We start from the raw sequence: 16,023 nt of genomic DNA, 5'->3' as shown, positions 1-16,023 counted from the left end.
CAGGTCATGATCTCGTGGTTCGTGAGATCAAGCCCCACGTTGGGTTCTGCGCTAGCAGTGTGGAGCCTGCATGGGATTCTCTCTCTCCCTCTCTCTCTGCCTCTCCCTCATTCATGCTCTCTGTCTCAAAATAAATAAATAAACATTAAAAAAAGAATTTAGAGCAAACAATAGCCCACTGCTAGAATTTAATGAAATTGTATTATATTCCTTTTATACTTTTCCTATTTATGTAAGGTGTTACTGGTTTTCCATTTATGTCATGTAAAATTGTTTTTAAAAACAATTTAAATAAAAATAATTGAAAAATTGAACAATTGAAGGTTGATATGAAAAAAATCAAGAACACATTTTGAGAATGACTGAAGTTTGGGAAGCACAGACCCACTGAAGGAATCGGGGCAGTGGCCAAATCGTCTAACCCACTCTTCATCATACTCCCACAATCAAATCTTCCTTCCTTCCAAATTCCTCTTCAAAAAGTCTCAACTTCTTTTACTAAAGCTTGTTCCCTACTTTCTTAAATTTCTTTCCTGATTATCTTCTTTGGAGTTCTCAGACTGACTTTGTCTAAGTTCTAAATAATCAAGGCCGATTTGGTATATGACAGAGCAGATGCTCTATGGTATGGTTAAAACAGCAGACACTCCAAAAGCCGTCATAAAAGGAAAGTCATCTAAGGCAGTTTTTTTTAATGTATACATTAGAGAAAAAATGATTTCAAATGATTTTGTGTGCACAAGGCCACCCTTCCATCATCTGCAAACAGCTTAGCTACATCCCAGCCACTGTGCAATTCTCAAGCTCATTTCAAGACAGGCACCAGGCTTTCAATGCACAGAAACTTAAAATACAGAGCGTGTGGGTGGCTCAATCTGTTAAACATCGGACTTCAGCTCAGGACATGATCTCACAGTTCGTGGTTTCGAGCCCTGCATTGGGCTCTGTGCTGACAGCTCAGAGCCTGGAACCCGCTTCAGATTCTGTGTCTCTCTCTCTCTGCCCCTCCCCTGCTTGCACTCTCTTTCTTTCTCTTGCTCTCTCTCAAAAACAATAAACATTAAAAATTTTTAAATGCAAGTGACTGCAGACTCTATCTTTCCTACTTACAAAAGGCTCTTCTGAAGGTGGCTGTTCTTTATACCCCTGTATACAATTTCTCTACATTCCTTCCACTGTCTTCCCACTTTTTTCTTATGTTTTCATTGGCTCTTAACTTCTTTATAGTCCTTCTGTTTTTCATTTGTGGTGATGAAATCAATAATTAGACTACCATGTGAATCCAAATAAAGTCTTTTTTTTTCTTTACTGAGGATAAACCAATGCTTTGTTTTCATTTCTCTTCTTCAGCAGTCTTCAACTGCATTTCATCAGTGAAATTTTATCAGAATATTCAATACTTATAACACTGCCAATCTTATTTCCAAAGTTGGGGCTTTTCATGTGGGCTATGCTTGGCACTGCACTCTGCCTGATTTGGATTTTATTTAAACACTTTGGCTTCAACTGACATTGGGAGGCAAAGAAAACCAGCAATCAGTCTGCCATGAATTTGCCATGGGACCACATACTGTTGCAGAAACAACCATATAAAGTTGCTGAGGAAAGACAAATTCACAGCTAGCAGATTACAGCAGCCTGGTCCCCATGCACTAGCCAGGCTCCAGAGAAAGGAGAGCCTGAAGCAGAGAATAGAATGAGGAATGTACACTCTTCCTGAGACACCCGATTCCCAAAAGCAGGACCTACTGCACTTCCATCAGTAAAAGAAGGCGGTGTGACAAGGTAAAAATAGCACTGGGACTGAAGTTATGAAGAGTGGGTTTGAGACCATGCTCTGCCACTGAATAGTTGTGTGGTTTGGATAAAGCATGTAACCCCTTAAACCTCAGTATCCTTTTCTAAAAATGTGAATAATAACCATTGACATGAATAAAATTAGCACAGTCGTAAAGGTGAAATATAAAAGTGTTTGTGAGAATTGACTTGTGTAATATAAAACTTAACATGAACATAAAATGGTCTAATTAATAATTATCTTGCAATAATATTAATAATAACAATAATAACAAATACTTTGTTCCTGAGTTGGGCAAACAGCTATTAGGATTTGGGCAGGATAAGCATAAAAATAAATTTAAATGGCATCTAACTCTTAGAAGAACACATTGTGCTTTCATTTTCAAACAAGGTTTCTTCATGATGGATCATTACTGAAAAGTCTGAGATTAAAAAGAAAAGATAATCCACAGGAGAAATTGAAATGGAATAAGGCGATTATAACATGCAAAATGGCTATTATTACACATGGTTATAAGGACTCATTTTAGTTCCTTTTCTAGAGGCTCACTATATATTCCTCTTCCCAGAGAGATCCATTTACTTTCTTCATTTTAATAACAATGCTGTTTTCTGAACAGTTTTATGATACTGGAAAGTTGAAGTACAAAATCAATAGATATACTTATGAAATCCAGACATGGCTACTACTAAAATGGGAGAATAAACAAGCAAACTTAAAACAGTAGAATATACACTATTCCCAAAAGGTCCTGAACAGTCAGCTCATTCAGCAGTTAGAACCAGACAATGAAAATAGAAACAAAACAAAACAAAACAAAACCATGTGTGTAGAATAACTTGGTTAGAAAGTTTTGAAATAGTCATCAGATGAACCATAACAATGCACTACGAATTTTTTAAGCTACTTAAAAATTAAGTTGATGTTAAAGTAAGCTATTACAATATGGGGTGTGTGTGTGTGTGTGTGTGTGTGTGTGTGTGAGAGAGAGAGAGAGAGAGAGAGAGAGAGAGAGAGAGATGGTTCTGTTCCATCATTAGTGAGGCATAAATTTTTGTTTTGTTTTTTAATCTCAGTCATAGTATAATTGTGGTCTGGCTAACCCATGATACCAGACAAATACTCAAAACACGGATTTTCAAAAACACGTGATTATTCAATAAGCAGTATTTGTTTCAACCTACTTTGATATAAATATGGTTATACCACCTTTCTTTGGTTAGTGATTCCATCCTTTTATAGTCAAACTTTCTTTATCCTTATGTTTTAAAAATATCCTTTGGAAACAGGATTTGGCTTTAAAAAAACAAAAATCTAGTCTAGTAATATTTGTCTTATTCTTGGAACATTTAATCCATTTACATTTAATATGATTACTGATAAATTTGCAGTCGGCCGCTTAACTGACTGAGCCACCCAGGCGCCCCTATGTTTAATTTTTAAATTGCGAAATGATTGTCCAGAGTGACTGTACCATATTACACTCCCATGTATGAGAGACTCCATTTCTCTACATACTTGCCAGCACTTGATAGTGTTACTTTTTATTTTAGTAATTCTAAATAGGTATGTAGTAAATGTCTAATTTTGGTCCTAATTTGCACTTCCCTAATGGCCAGTCATGCTGAACATCTTTTCATGTGTTTATTTGCCATTCATATATCCTCTTTGATGAAATGCCTCTTCATATCTTTTGCCTGTTCTCTAATTGGAGTGTTTTACTGTTGAATTTTGAGAGTTCTTCTACATTCTAGATATGAATTCTTTGTAAAATGTACGGTTTGCAAATATTTTCTCCCAGTCCATAGCTTATCCTTTTATCCTCTTCATATGGTTTTCTGCATAGCAAAATTTTTAATTGTGATGAAGTGATATTTATCTATTTTTCCTTTTTGTTTTTGGTGTCAGGTCTAGGAACTCTTCACCAAGCCCTACATCCTCAAGATCTTATTCTATGTTACCTCCTATCAGCTTTATAGTTTTATGTTTTACATTTAAATCTATGATCCATTTTTAGACAGTTTTTTCATGAGGTTTACATTATTTTTTATATGAAAAATGGTTTACATATTTTCATATGGTGTGATATGGATATCCAGTAGGCTAGCACCATTTGTTAAAAAGATTATCTTTCACCCATTGAAGTGCTTTTGACCTTTGGCAAAAATCAGCTGGTGGTACTTGTGTGGAGCTATTTCTGGGTTTACAATTCTATTCCATCGATCTAAATTGTCCATTCCTCTGTCAATATCACAGTCTTTATTATAGCTCTATAATGAGTCTTTAAATCAGATAAAATGATTCCCTTTATTCCTTTTCAAATTGTTTTAGCTATTCAACTTTACATTTCCATGTAAAATTTAAATCTACTATATTATTCTTTTCTTTCTTTTTTTTATTATTTATCCCACCTGTTCTATGTATTTGTTTTGTTTTGTTTATTTTCTTCTTTATTTTCTTCTTTTGGAATTATTTTCTATTACTTTAACACCTACCCCCTTACCTTGGGAGGTATATGCTTTTTTACTCATTTTTCAGTGCTCCCCTAGAGACTTATAAAAAAATTATATTGATTGTTATTTTACTCTCTTCATAGACAAAGTAATAATCTTACTTTATTTTCCCAGCTTCTACACAATTGTTATAATTTTTTAATTCTCTATATATTAAATAATAAAAAAAATTATTATTTAGTACAGACAATACTAATTTATTAAGGATATATTTATCTTTCTTGTTTCTCCTGGAAGCATCTCTGAGCTTCCACATGGAGTCATTTTTTCTTCTGCCTAAAGATTGCTAACTAATATTGATTTCGTTGTGGATCTGCTCATGAAGAAACAAACATCTGGGGTTTTTTGGTTTTTTGTTTTGTTTTTACTGAAAATGTTTTTATTTCACCTTCATTTTCTAAGCATTTTCCATGAAGTATTGATTTATTGGTTGGTAGTTTTTTGTTTGTGTTTTTCTTTTTCCCAATCAGACATCATGATTTGTAATGCAGTGTTTCTCCTGGCTACCACTGTTTTTGTTAAGAAGTCAGCTCTCAGCCCTATTGTTGATTCTTTACATTTACTTTGTCTTCTCATCAACAACGGTCCTATCCACAGATGATTTTTAAAAATTTTCTTTGCCTTGGGGCGCCTCGGGGGCTCAGCCAGTTAAGTGTCCAACTTCGGCTCAGGTCATGATCTCGTGGTCCGTGAGTTCCAGCCCGGCGTTGGGCTCTGTGCTGACAGCTCGGAGCCTGGAGCCTGCTTCCAGTTGTGTGTGTGTGTGTGTGTGTGTGTGTGTGTGTGTGTGTGTGTCTGCCCCTCCCCTACTTGAACTCTGCCTCTTTCTCTCTCTCAAAAGTAAATAAACATTAAAACATTTTTTTCTTTGCCTGTTTTATTTTAGAATTTTACTTTTACATATGTAGATATGCTTTTGGAAAAAATGTATTATGTATAAGATTTTCAGGCTCTTTTATGTAACTTTCATCAGTTTTCAAAAGTTCTCATCTATTCTCTTTTCAAAGATTGCTTTTGCCCTGTATTTTCTCTCCTTTTCTTTTGGGATTTCAATGTGTTCCACTTCCTCATTGTATCTACTCTTATGCTCTTTTCTGTATATTTCATTCCTTTAGTCTCTCCATTCCATTAGATATATCATCTTCCGACCTATATTTCATTTTGCCAATTCTTCCTTTAGTTCTATCTAATATGCAACTAACTCACCCACTGAGTTCTTAATTTGGGTTACTGTAGTACTAAATTTAGAAGTTCAGTATGGTTAGATTTTAAAGTTTCTAGTTTTTTTCTACCAGAATTCTCATTTTGTCTCTTTTCTCTTTGAACAGTAGAAAGAATAGTTATTTTAGAGGTCTATGTCTGAAAACACCAATATCTGAAACCCTGATTATCTATTTCTACTGTCTGGTGTTTCCATTTATTTCTATTCATTTTATCATGTCCTTTCATGTGTGTGGATTAAAAAATTATGTGCCAGGCATTTTATTTGTAATATTGTTTATAGAAATAAATAGAGGACTAGGATAGGATACTCCATCAGGAAGTCTTTTTGTTCATTTCTATGGGGTGCCTATGAGTACCTGCTATCCGGGATAAGCTCAATTCAATTATAGGGATTAAGAGGATCCTAAAATGAGCTTCTCTTTCTGTGAGAACCTGTTTACTTTCAGTTTATCTTTCTGCTAGGGTGCAGCCCTTTGGGGTTCCAAATCTCAAGACAGCAAGGTCCACCAGAATTTCCTTCTTGACAGAACTGGGGACTTTGTACTCTCAGCCCTTTAAACCTGGCAAATATACCATTCAGTCTTTCACCTGTCCATCCGAACCAGCAAAAGTGGTGATAAACACTGGTCTCTATCTCCATTTACTCTTGTTCTCCCCTATTTTTAACTTCATTAACCCAGTAGGTTCATTGTCTTGTCTACCTCACTCCTAGAACTTCTATCATACTGACCTTTCTCTTTATTACCAATTATAATTCATTGTCTCTTCTCTCTTTATTCTGCTTATGGATGTTAAGAGGAGGCTCAACTTCTCTTACCTTATATTTCTATGAGGGACTTCCTGCTTTTTCCTTGGCCTTTCTCCTCATTCCTTTCCCATAATTCCCTAAGGGAGAATAAGTCAATGTGGTATGAATTTGGGGGAAGCCTCTTGAGGGCTGTGCTCCCTTACATGGAGAGATGGTTGCTTATACAGAGAGGGCACCATGTTCTGCTTTCAACCATGTGGCCAATCCCCACCCCAGTAAGTGGGATGCTTGCGGTTTTGAGTGCTAGTTCAAATCCATTTTGGAGAGTAAAGAAAGATATCAGATGTCCATTTGTCCACATATTAAATTATATTCTCTGATGCAGCTTTTACTCATAATAAAACTCTTATTTTGGTCTCTCTTTGTTTGGCCTTTGTCTTATCTTTCAGTAGGTTCCAAGCTTAGGAAAGAAAAAAAGGGGTGTTATTTATTGACTCCCTAAAAGTCTCCAAATGGTCAAAAACTTCTCTCTTATTGTAATTCATTCAAAGGCAAGTAAACAACCTGCACACTCTGCCGACAGCTATAATATCAAAATTTACCTTTTCTAAGCAAAGTAGCCAAATTATTAACTATATCTTATTTTTTCACAGTATGTAGGATTTTAAAATAACATATTACAAAGCCACCAATTGACACCTGATTTCATCTAAGCCAAGGGAAATATTTCTCTAACTCTTCTTGGACAAAAGGGCCTGAATAACACAAACAATAGTCAGAACAAGTCCCTGAACCCACAAAATATGTTTATATAGACATAACCATAGATAAAGCTTTTTTATCTTGTTTCCATAAGCCATGAGCTTTAATTTTCCTTTTTTTTTTTTTTCCTGAGAACTTTTGCTTATTTGCAACTATTTCTGGGCCACAACAGCACTTCAATAGAGCATTTTGGCAACAACCTCTGTTGTGGTCAGCAACTCCTTCTGCAGCTGGGATTTCTTGAAAGAAGCGAGTAGCATTTGTCTTACAGTGCTCCAGCAACAAAACAAGCAAATCATTCGTGGGAATCAGATAGTCACAGAGCTTAACTCCTCTCTCTCCTTCCTTCCCCTCTTCCATGTGATCAAGGAGGTCAAAGCCACTGGTGCACATTTTAGCAAGTATGTCATTCACAGTGGGGCTGATACATGGATCCAATCTTAACCACTAGGCTCTGAAACAGATCGTGGGAAACTTCCTGACTAAAGTGACTATGGGACTAATAACCTGGGTGTCACAAGTTGGAGGACTTGTCACAGCTTAAGACTGTATCCCCCTGAAGTAGAGACATGCCCCAGGGTATACTCAGGTATATATTGTTTGGTGGTGAGTGGTTCAGCTACAGAATTTGTCCTACGACAACAAGGCCATGGATTAAATAACCATAAATATCTGGCTCTGCCTTAACTACAGCCAAAAAACAGAGCAAAACCAAACAACAACAACAACAACAACAACAACAACAACAACAACAAATACACGATTTTTCCTGCCTAAGCAGTAATTCAGAAAAGAAGCCAGAGGTGATAAGACCTAGAAGGTAAAAGTCACAATGAGCATTTACAATGTGGGAGTCATGCCTGGCTAATCCCACTTGAACAAAACCACTACAAGAAATCAACATATCTAGAAATATCTGGAAAATGCTGTGATATTTACAAAAAAATGGGATTGTGAAAATTTGGGTCATTGACTAAAATTTGCTATTTGCTACTAATCTTTGGACAACAAAATAACCAAAGAAACTTCTCTGAGTCACCATAACTTTAAATAAATATCTTTTGGAATCATAGAGATGGAAACAGCCTCTGAAAAATATCCAGTGGTGTCTTATAGACAACTCTCACTGAAGCCTGAAAAACAAGCCATAAGTTTCTTGTTTCTTTTAAAAAGTATTAATCTTTTTTTTATACGAGCCTAAAAAAAAACTTTCTCTCAGTATCAATCCCCTCCTATAAACATCTGCCTTCACTTTGAGGAACCAGTGACATTGCCAATCCCAGTGCTCCCAATGAGGGTCAAACACTTCCACTTTTGATGACCAATAGTTTTTAAAACCCACATTAGGCACAGGGCATTTCTCAGAAGGAAAACATGCTGTTAGCTCTGACAAAGGCCTGTTTGTGAGGTCGCCTCCTGTTTGAAATGCCCCATAGCAAGACAGATGCTGGAAAGGGAAGTTCAAGAATCATTCTAATCCAGTTCCACTTCCTCTGCTTGCTTCCAACACAGCTGCACAGAATAAAACAAAAAGAGGAAATGGGGACACCCAGAGAATATTATTGCCTTCAGCAAAAACTTTCAGAAAACCCTCTTAGGAACCCCTGACATCACATAGATGTGTCATCTTCCTTACAGAACTTTGCTCACAAGCAGATCTATGCAATTTCTTTTTTTTTAATTTTTTTTTTACATTTATTTTTGAGAAACAGAGTGAGACAAAGCGTGAGTGGGGGAAGGGCAGAGAGAGAAGGAGACACATAATCCGAAGGAGGCTCCAGGCTCTGAGCAAGCGGTCAACACAGAGCCTGATGTGGGGCTCGAACCCCACAAACTGAGATCATGACCTGATCCGAAGTCAGACACGCAACCGACTGAGCCACTCAGGCACCCCTATGCAATTTCTTAATGCAGACAATTAATGCCAAAATAAAGCTAGGGTGCAAAGCAATAACTTAGGAAAAAGGCAATACTCAGGCAAAATCTTTCCAGAAATTAAAATGTGAACTCAACCAACTTTCCTTTAAACTAACCAAATAAATAATGACATGACATGGTGACTTTGGTTCAGAGAAAGAGGCACAGGAAAACTCTGGACCGAATCTCAGGAACTTGGTGTTTTAATCCCACCTCTGTAAGACTTTACGTGATCTTCCTAAATTTACTTCATTATTCTGAATCTTAGCATCCTCATAAAGAAAAGGGAGTTGGGCTTGATAATACTTATTGTTTCTAGACATCTGAATCTGATGTCCCATGTACACATAAAAGTAACATACCTAGATGTAACTCATTATTCTACCGACACCCAACTAATACTCCCTCTTTCTCCAGTAATAACTTCAGTTTAGGATGCCACCAACTGTCCTGTTTCCCTAGCTAGAAATCTGTTGGATATTCTCTCCTCTTCCATGTTTCATAATATAGTCCTCCCTTAAGTGATTCAACATCTTTTTACTACATATTTTTATTTTTTGAAAATGTAGTCCCATCAGTTTTTAATTCCCGAGTCTTTTGCTGAACCATCCATTTTTATCAATCTTCTCAGGCAAGTTCATAGCTCAGATCTGCCCTCTCTTATTCAAACTTTTGCCAGTCTTCCTAGCTGGTCCTTGGGCATTATGTTGCATTGTGTCACATTCTCCTACAATCTAGCGTTAAAAGTCGCCTGAGTTTCTTTTTAAAAGGTGCATACCATATATCTCTCTCCTACTTACAATCCTTCAGTCATTGCCCACTGGACACAGAATAAACTCGAGTTCCTTAGCACATTATGCAGAGTCCTTTAGTGCCATTTCCCACCAATACTCTACGCACCCTGCAAAAACTCCTGATTTTCAATATTCTCCCGAATGCTTTGGTCTGTATATATAGTGTCCCAAAGACCTTGTTGATGTAAATCTATACCTCAAGGCTCAGTGTAAGGATTTACCTTTCCTTGTGCTTCTACTGCTACTTTGCTTCTGTTCTGCAGAGTTCGTTCCTGGTATCTGCTTCTAAGGGGAGAAGGTTTAGCAGTGCAAAGAGACCTAAGTGTTAGACATTCCTTTTTCTCTCTCCACATGAACAGAATTAAATTCCATTCAAGAAGAAGTAGAAAAAGAACACACCATCCAGAAACAATGATGAGCTTACAACCACAAATCCTTTAACTTAGGCTTGTTCAAAGACTTCAGCTCCATGAGTATATTCAAAGGTATATTTAATCTCCTGTTATCAAGAAATGAATATTATAATTTCATAACTGAACATCATTCTGAATATGAAAGCACTCAATCATGCACCGAGGCCTAGAAAAATTAGTATAATTTATAAGTTCCGGGTACTGAGGAAAAGAAAGCACACTGTTGTTCTTGGGGCTGTTATGGTTATGGTTGTTAATTAGTCTCAGGGAGGCAATAAGAAATATTCCTGAGAATCTGGGAACTATAGGAAGGCTAAGAGACAAGAGAAGAATGGTGCATAGATTACTACAAAATCATGAGCAAGCTATTTAACTTTCTTGGGCCTCAGCTTTCTGGCCTGACAATGTGGGGACACAATGAGAGATGTCACAGTGGCTTCTCCTCCAATCTGTAGGAAGATTTGTAGCAGTGGTTCCAGGACCAACCACTTCTGGAAGATGGAGGTACAGAAAGGGTGGCAAATACTACTAGTTGTCTAGTTTGCATAGGACACTCCTGGCTTATGCATGCTGTCTTAATAATTTTTTTAAATGGCTCCTTAAAATTTTGAAAATGTCCCATTTTGGATGATAAATTTCATCAAAACTGTAGTTTGATTTTTAATTTTTTCTTGAAATTCTTTAGGAACTATGTACTTATCTGGCTTTTGCTAAATTCACTGATGATGGAGAAGAGTGAGACTTTACGGTCGAACTAAAAGCTTTTCTTCCTTTTAAATCTCCCTAAAAACAAGCTTCTTTTATGATTCTCAATCTTTTAGTGTGGTTCAAAGATTCATAGCGTCTTGTAAAATAGTTTTCAGGTGTTATTTACTTTGGTTTAAGTTTACAGATTCCAGTGGGGCCCTCTCTTTTTTCAAAGAGTATCATTCTTACTGCATTCTTGACAGCTTCCTTGCTGAGGGAATTCAGCAAAATATATACATCGTTTTACCATCTGCAGGGTTGATAGCACTTAATTAGGAAAGCCAGGAGTATCAGAGGACATTTTCAAAGCAGCACCTCAGGTAAGAGACCCCCTTCCCTCCTCTGCTGTGACTAATAGTTCTGCAATGCGTTTTATGTTCAATTGCATCACAGAATTTCCCCTAGAGAATATGGAATTCAAATCAGATGAACAGATGCTCACAAATTAAGGCACTCTATATACCTACAGCAATCATGAAGTAGTAGGTGGAGACAAGATAAAGGAAAAAAATCAAATTTGAAACCACTTATTTCTTGTCTCTCTTTTCCCTTTTCTCTTCTCATCTCCATGGACCGCCTCCCCTACCCTCTGCTACCCATCACTGCATTATTTTTCCTACAACCTCTTACTTGTCATAGACAGAGACTCAGTGAGGGACATGTGTTTTTAAATGCCAAAAGTCAATCTCTTTTTTTCTTCTTCTCTTTATAGTCATGCACGTGTTCTTGGTAGTTTGAGAAACAGAGCTTGTAAATATGAAACTTCACTTTTTTAGGTGATGGTTCAGCAAGCAGAGAAATTTGCTTTGTCCCGAACAGAAGTGTTTCTGTAACAACCCTGGTCCCCAGTTCCTTACCCCTTGGATGTTTCCTCTCCACATCACAGGCTTTGACCCAAGCATGTTAGGTGACGATCACTCGGGCTCATCTCCACCCAAATTCTAGGTCCCAACCATCTTCCCAATCTGGACCCCAGTCAAAATGTGCCCCCTCTGCTTCTGTGTCCCACCACCCATCTGATTTTCCCCAAGAAATAGGAAATAAGAAAGCTATTCATACTAATGTGCCCGATAAGGACATTCTTTATATATCTTTTTTTCTTTTTAACCTTATATTAAAAAAAAAAAAAAAACTTCCCTTCATAGGAGCTAGCCCTTCTAAGTGAGAAATATTGCAAAGATCTCAAGGAACACTGCCTTTGGGGATTGTCTTGGTCTTTCTATATAATAAAGTAGGTATCAGTGGCTCATGAAAAACAGCCACAGTTCACCAATAAACACTTAAATGAATACTTTTTTGGGCACATTTTATTTCCTTCCATTCTCCTTTCCCAGTTGAATTTTAAAATGTATATTTGCTTTTACAAAATAATAATGATTTGTAATCTTTATTGTGAAGCCTGTAGAGTAAAAACCCATGTTTGCCTGTCCACTATCCTTCTCCACATCACATTATTTTACTCGTTAAACAATGCTTTAAAATATCCTAGATTTATGTTTTCTACTCTGGTTATAGCAGCTCCGTGTTTGTCTCACGAGAGCCATTCCTCATCTGCCTTATCTGTTTCTGAGAACCTCGATAGTAGACTTGGCAGTGCGGCCACATGAGGTAAGGTCAATCACGCTCATCTTGTCAAACTTGTCATAACCCTGAGATTTCACATAACGGAGTGTCCCCTCGTGCATTCATAGCAATGCCACACAACAGGGGATTTTAGAATTCAATATGCAATATCATATCCTCTACCTTGAGTGTTGTTTCAACAAAATTTCCAGCATTGTAAAATTGTGGAACATAAAAATAAACAGAAGAAGAAAACAGTGTCTCACATCACTTATTCTATCCCAAGGTGGAAAATTCATAGCAAAAGGAAAGAAAATCTTTTCTACCCATGGTAGGGGTTTGGAGTCAGGAGGCTGTGAGACAGCATATAAGTCACACTTCCTCTAGCCATCCAGAAAATATCTTTGTTTACCACTGCAGTGTTGCCAAGGCAACGCTGGCTACTTATGACATCATGTTGAGATGGCTATCACAAGCACGACAGCACTGTTGTTTAAAGGTTCTAGCGAATCTTGTCCCTTCTCTCTTTTTCATATTCCCTAAGGGAAAGACAAAAGGATCACTCGTAGCCGAAGACTGGCATAAAAGAGGGAAACCAGACTGTAGCCCATATGCAGCTTCACTTGGATCATTCTCATTTTATTTTTAGGTCAATAGTGGCAAATCGATTGTGCTTTTTGGGTTAACAGTTGCAGTATTCACACATCTATGCTCTAACATCCTCACCTGCCATATCGTTCCCAAAAATTTCATGAGGAAATGATAGATTTTGTTGTCAGTGGAAGAAGAAAAGAAAACATCCCAACCTTTTCCTGGATCACCTCAGGTCTTTCGGAATACCCTTGTACACAGCTGTGTTAACACAGACTTGCTTATTTTTTTTTACATTTCTATGTGGCCTTGATCCCTTGCGCCCAAGAAAACACAAGTATAATAGAATGTCACCCTCCCTATACAACTGTCCTCTCCCAGCTTCCACACAAATGCTCCTGAGGAAAACTTTCTACCCATGACCCTAAAAATGTAGGACAAACTTAAGACAGCTGTCAGAAAGAAGTGCATGGATATAGTAATGCCCAATAGTGTGTGCATGGGGATGTGAGCAGGAGAAGTGGTGAGAAAATGTCCCTCAGCTGAGGTGCAAGGTTCTGCAAAAGGAAGAAGCTAGAAGCTTCCTGCATATATCCTTTAACCCTTTTAGATTGTTTTGAAATTCCCGGCAGAGTTTTGAAAAGGAAAATGCTTATGTCTCTTCTTGGCTCTCTGAGGAAAAATTAATCTATGTGCTAGAGGGAATGTACATAGCAGGCGTGAAAGCAAGCCAGCACACTGATAACTGCAGCCTGCTCTGGGTGCTCAGAAAGGAAGGCGGAGCAGCCCCGCGGGCTCCCTGCGCGTGCCTGTGACAAACCTCGCATGACACAGGACAGCAGGGAGATCCTGAAGACTCACATGGAGCCTCAGTACGGGTCCAGGGAAGGGGACTCTGCAAAAAGTGAAGCAAAATGGTTTACAGAAGGAGAGGAAGCTTTGGGAGAGAAAGTCACCATGACAGGCATTTGAAAGATAAAGTATTCCTTCTGTGAGACACATGTTGTTCTAGTAAAGAATCAGGCAAAATGGGCAATAAACTTACTATGATGAGGTGCCAACACATCATCGGTAGTAGCATCTGACCATATGATTCCTTACAGCACAAAGGGAGCTGGATGTGGGGCTTCTCTTTGTTGTATAAACCCTTCTATAAGTTGTACATACAGCACTCTCTCTGCATTGGGTTTCTCCTTACCACCCTGGACAGATTGGAGGCACCTTTTGCCCTCCTGTTGTCCACACAATTCACACCATTGTCAGATCCACCCATCATGCCATTCCTGGATATACTCCTGTTTCCAATTTTTGCTACCTCTTCTCCAAGGTCTCCAAGGTCTCCACCCCATGGAATACAGTTCTCTACTCTGTAAGGTGATAGGGAGAGCAGTGTAATTATAGGCCCATATCTGGAGTAACTATAATCATTTCTACTACTATTTACCTGCTCAAAGTGCTAAACATGCATCGAGCACACAGCTTTCAAGGCCTCAGAAGAATATACGGGGGAACCTACTTGGAAATTATTGACTGAAGGCAAAAATCTAAAAACAGAGATCCTACCTCCTCCTAGCTAAGAATAAGACTTTTCAAGTAGTCTGCCATATTTGCGCATAAAAGTGATATCTGTAACTCATAAATACTTTTTGTTTTATATATTGCAAGTGTTTGTTCGTGTGTTTGTTTTTGAGAGAGAAACAGAGCATGCGTGGGGGAGGGGCAGAGGAAGAGGGGGAAAGACAGAATCTTAAGCAGCTCTATGTCCAGTGTAGAGCCTGACTGATGGGGCTCAATGTGGGGCTCAATCTCACAGATCATGACCTGAGTGGAAATCAAGAGTCAGACACTCAACTGAGCCACCTGGGCACCCCTATATATTGCAAGTTTTTAAGATGTGACACATGTCCCTTAAATGGGAAATGAGAATGGATATATTCTTGCTATTTCAAGTTCATGTATTTTGGAAAGGCAGAGAAAATCAACTCTATATGATAAAAAAAAGGAAGTTATGATTTTTAAAACAATGAATGTCAGTTCATATTTTTGTAAATTATTGCTTTCTGCAGAAACAGAAAAAATGTTATTATCTTTGAATAAAAGATCCTCATTAAGAATTATGTTTTCAATGAGGAATAGATTATAAGCAAATAATCACATAAACTTAAAGAACAATTGCCATGAGGAAAAAAATCAGTTACTTACTGACAGCTTTAAGAGAGAAGCTAGAAACTTTAGTTTTTCTTGATTTTAAGTTTATATTGTACTTGCTTATTGATTCCAATTTTCATGTAAGCGACTGTTAAATTAAGTTTCTTTAATTTTGTTCCAAATGATTAATTTTTTAAATTCAAATTGGTACTTTGTATTTTCCCAATTAAATTGCATTGTATAGAAATGTCACATTAACTCATGTTAACCTGATATTATGAATGCTGAGAATTTTTTTTTGCCTTGTTTACCTGATGACTATTAGATTTATGTTTCTTCTCTGAAAGTTAGAGAACTAATCAACTCTTCAAGAAAGAATAAATACAATGGAGGAAGCTTGCTAACCCCTGGGGTGAGTAGTAATAAGTTGATTGGTGAAGGATAATAAAGGTCTACCATATAACTCCAAGGATTCTTTTGCATAAAATTGTTTTACTTTGATGTACAAGGAATTCCCATTATACCCATTACCCAGATTCTCCAGTTGTTTACATTTTGCCCCATTTAATTTATTCTGTAGGTCTATTTGTACATGTATCTATACATTTTTTTCTGAATCCATTTGACAAAAACTTGACAGTGTGTTCCTTTGCCCCTAAAAGTTTTAGGGTATACTGCCCAAGAGTAAGAACATTCTCTCACATAACCCCTGCATAGTTATCACAGTCAGGAAACTTAACATTGATACCAGAACGTTATGGAGTGAATGTTTGTGTCGCCCCACCCCAAATTTATATGTTGA

General features: G+C 37.4%; 1 long non-coding RNA gene across 1 annotated transcript; it reads right to left on the bottom strand.

The window, feature by feature from the left end:
- Positions 1-6,454: 6,454 nt before the first annotated feature.
- On the bottom strand, positions 6,455-12,860 carry LOC122226114. The gene is made up of 3 exons (XR_006205479.1): positions 12,666-12,860; positions 9,981-10,044; positions 6,455-6,746 (listed from the first exon to the last, which is right to left on the bottom strand). It is a non-coding gene; the product is annotated as an uncharacterized LOC122226114 (long non-coding RNA).
- Positions 12,861-16,023: the final 3,163 nt, after the last annotated feature.

Source organism: Panthera leo, chromosome C1 (genome assembly GCF_018350215.1).
Source record: "Panthera leo isolate Ple1 chromosome C1, P.leo_Ple1_pat1.1, whole genome shotgun sequence".
NCBI lineage: Eukaryota > Metazoa > Chordata > Mammalia > Carnivora > Felidae > Panthera > Panthera leo.
The sequence above is the reverse complement of the archived record's forward strand: the minus strand, read 5'-3'. Positions and strand labels throughout refer to the sequence as shown.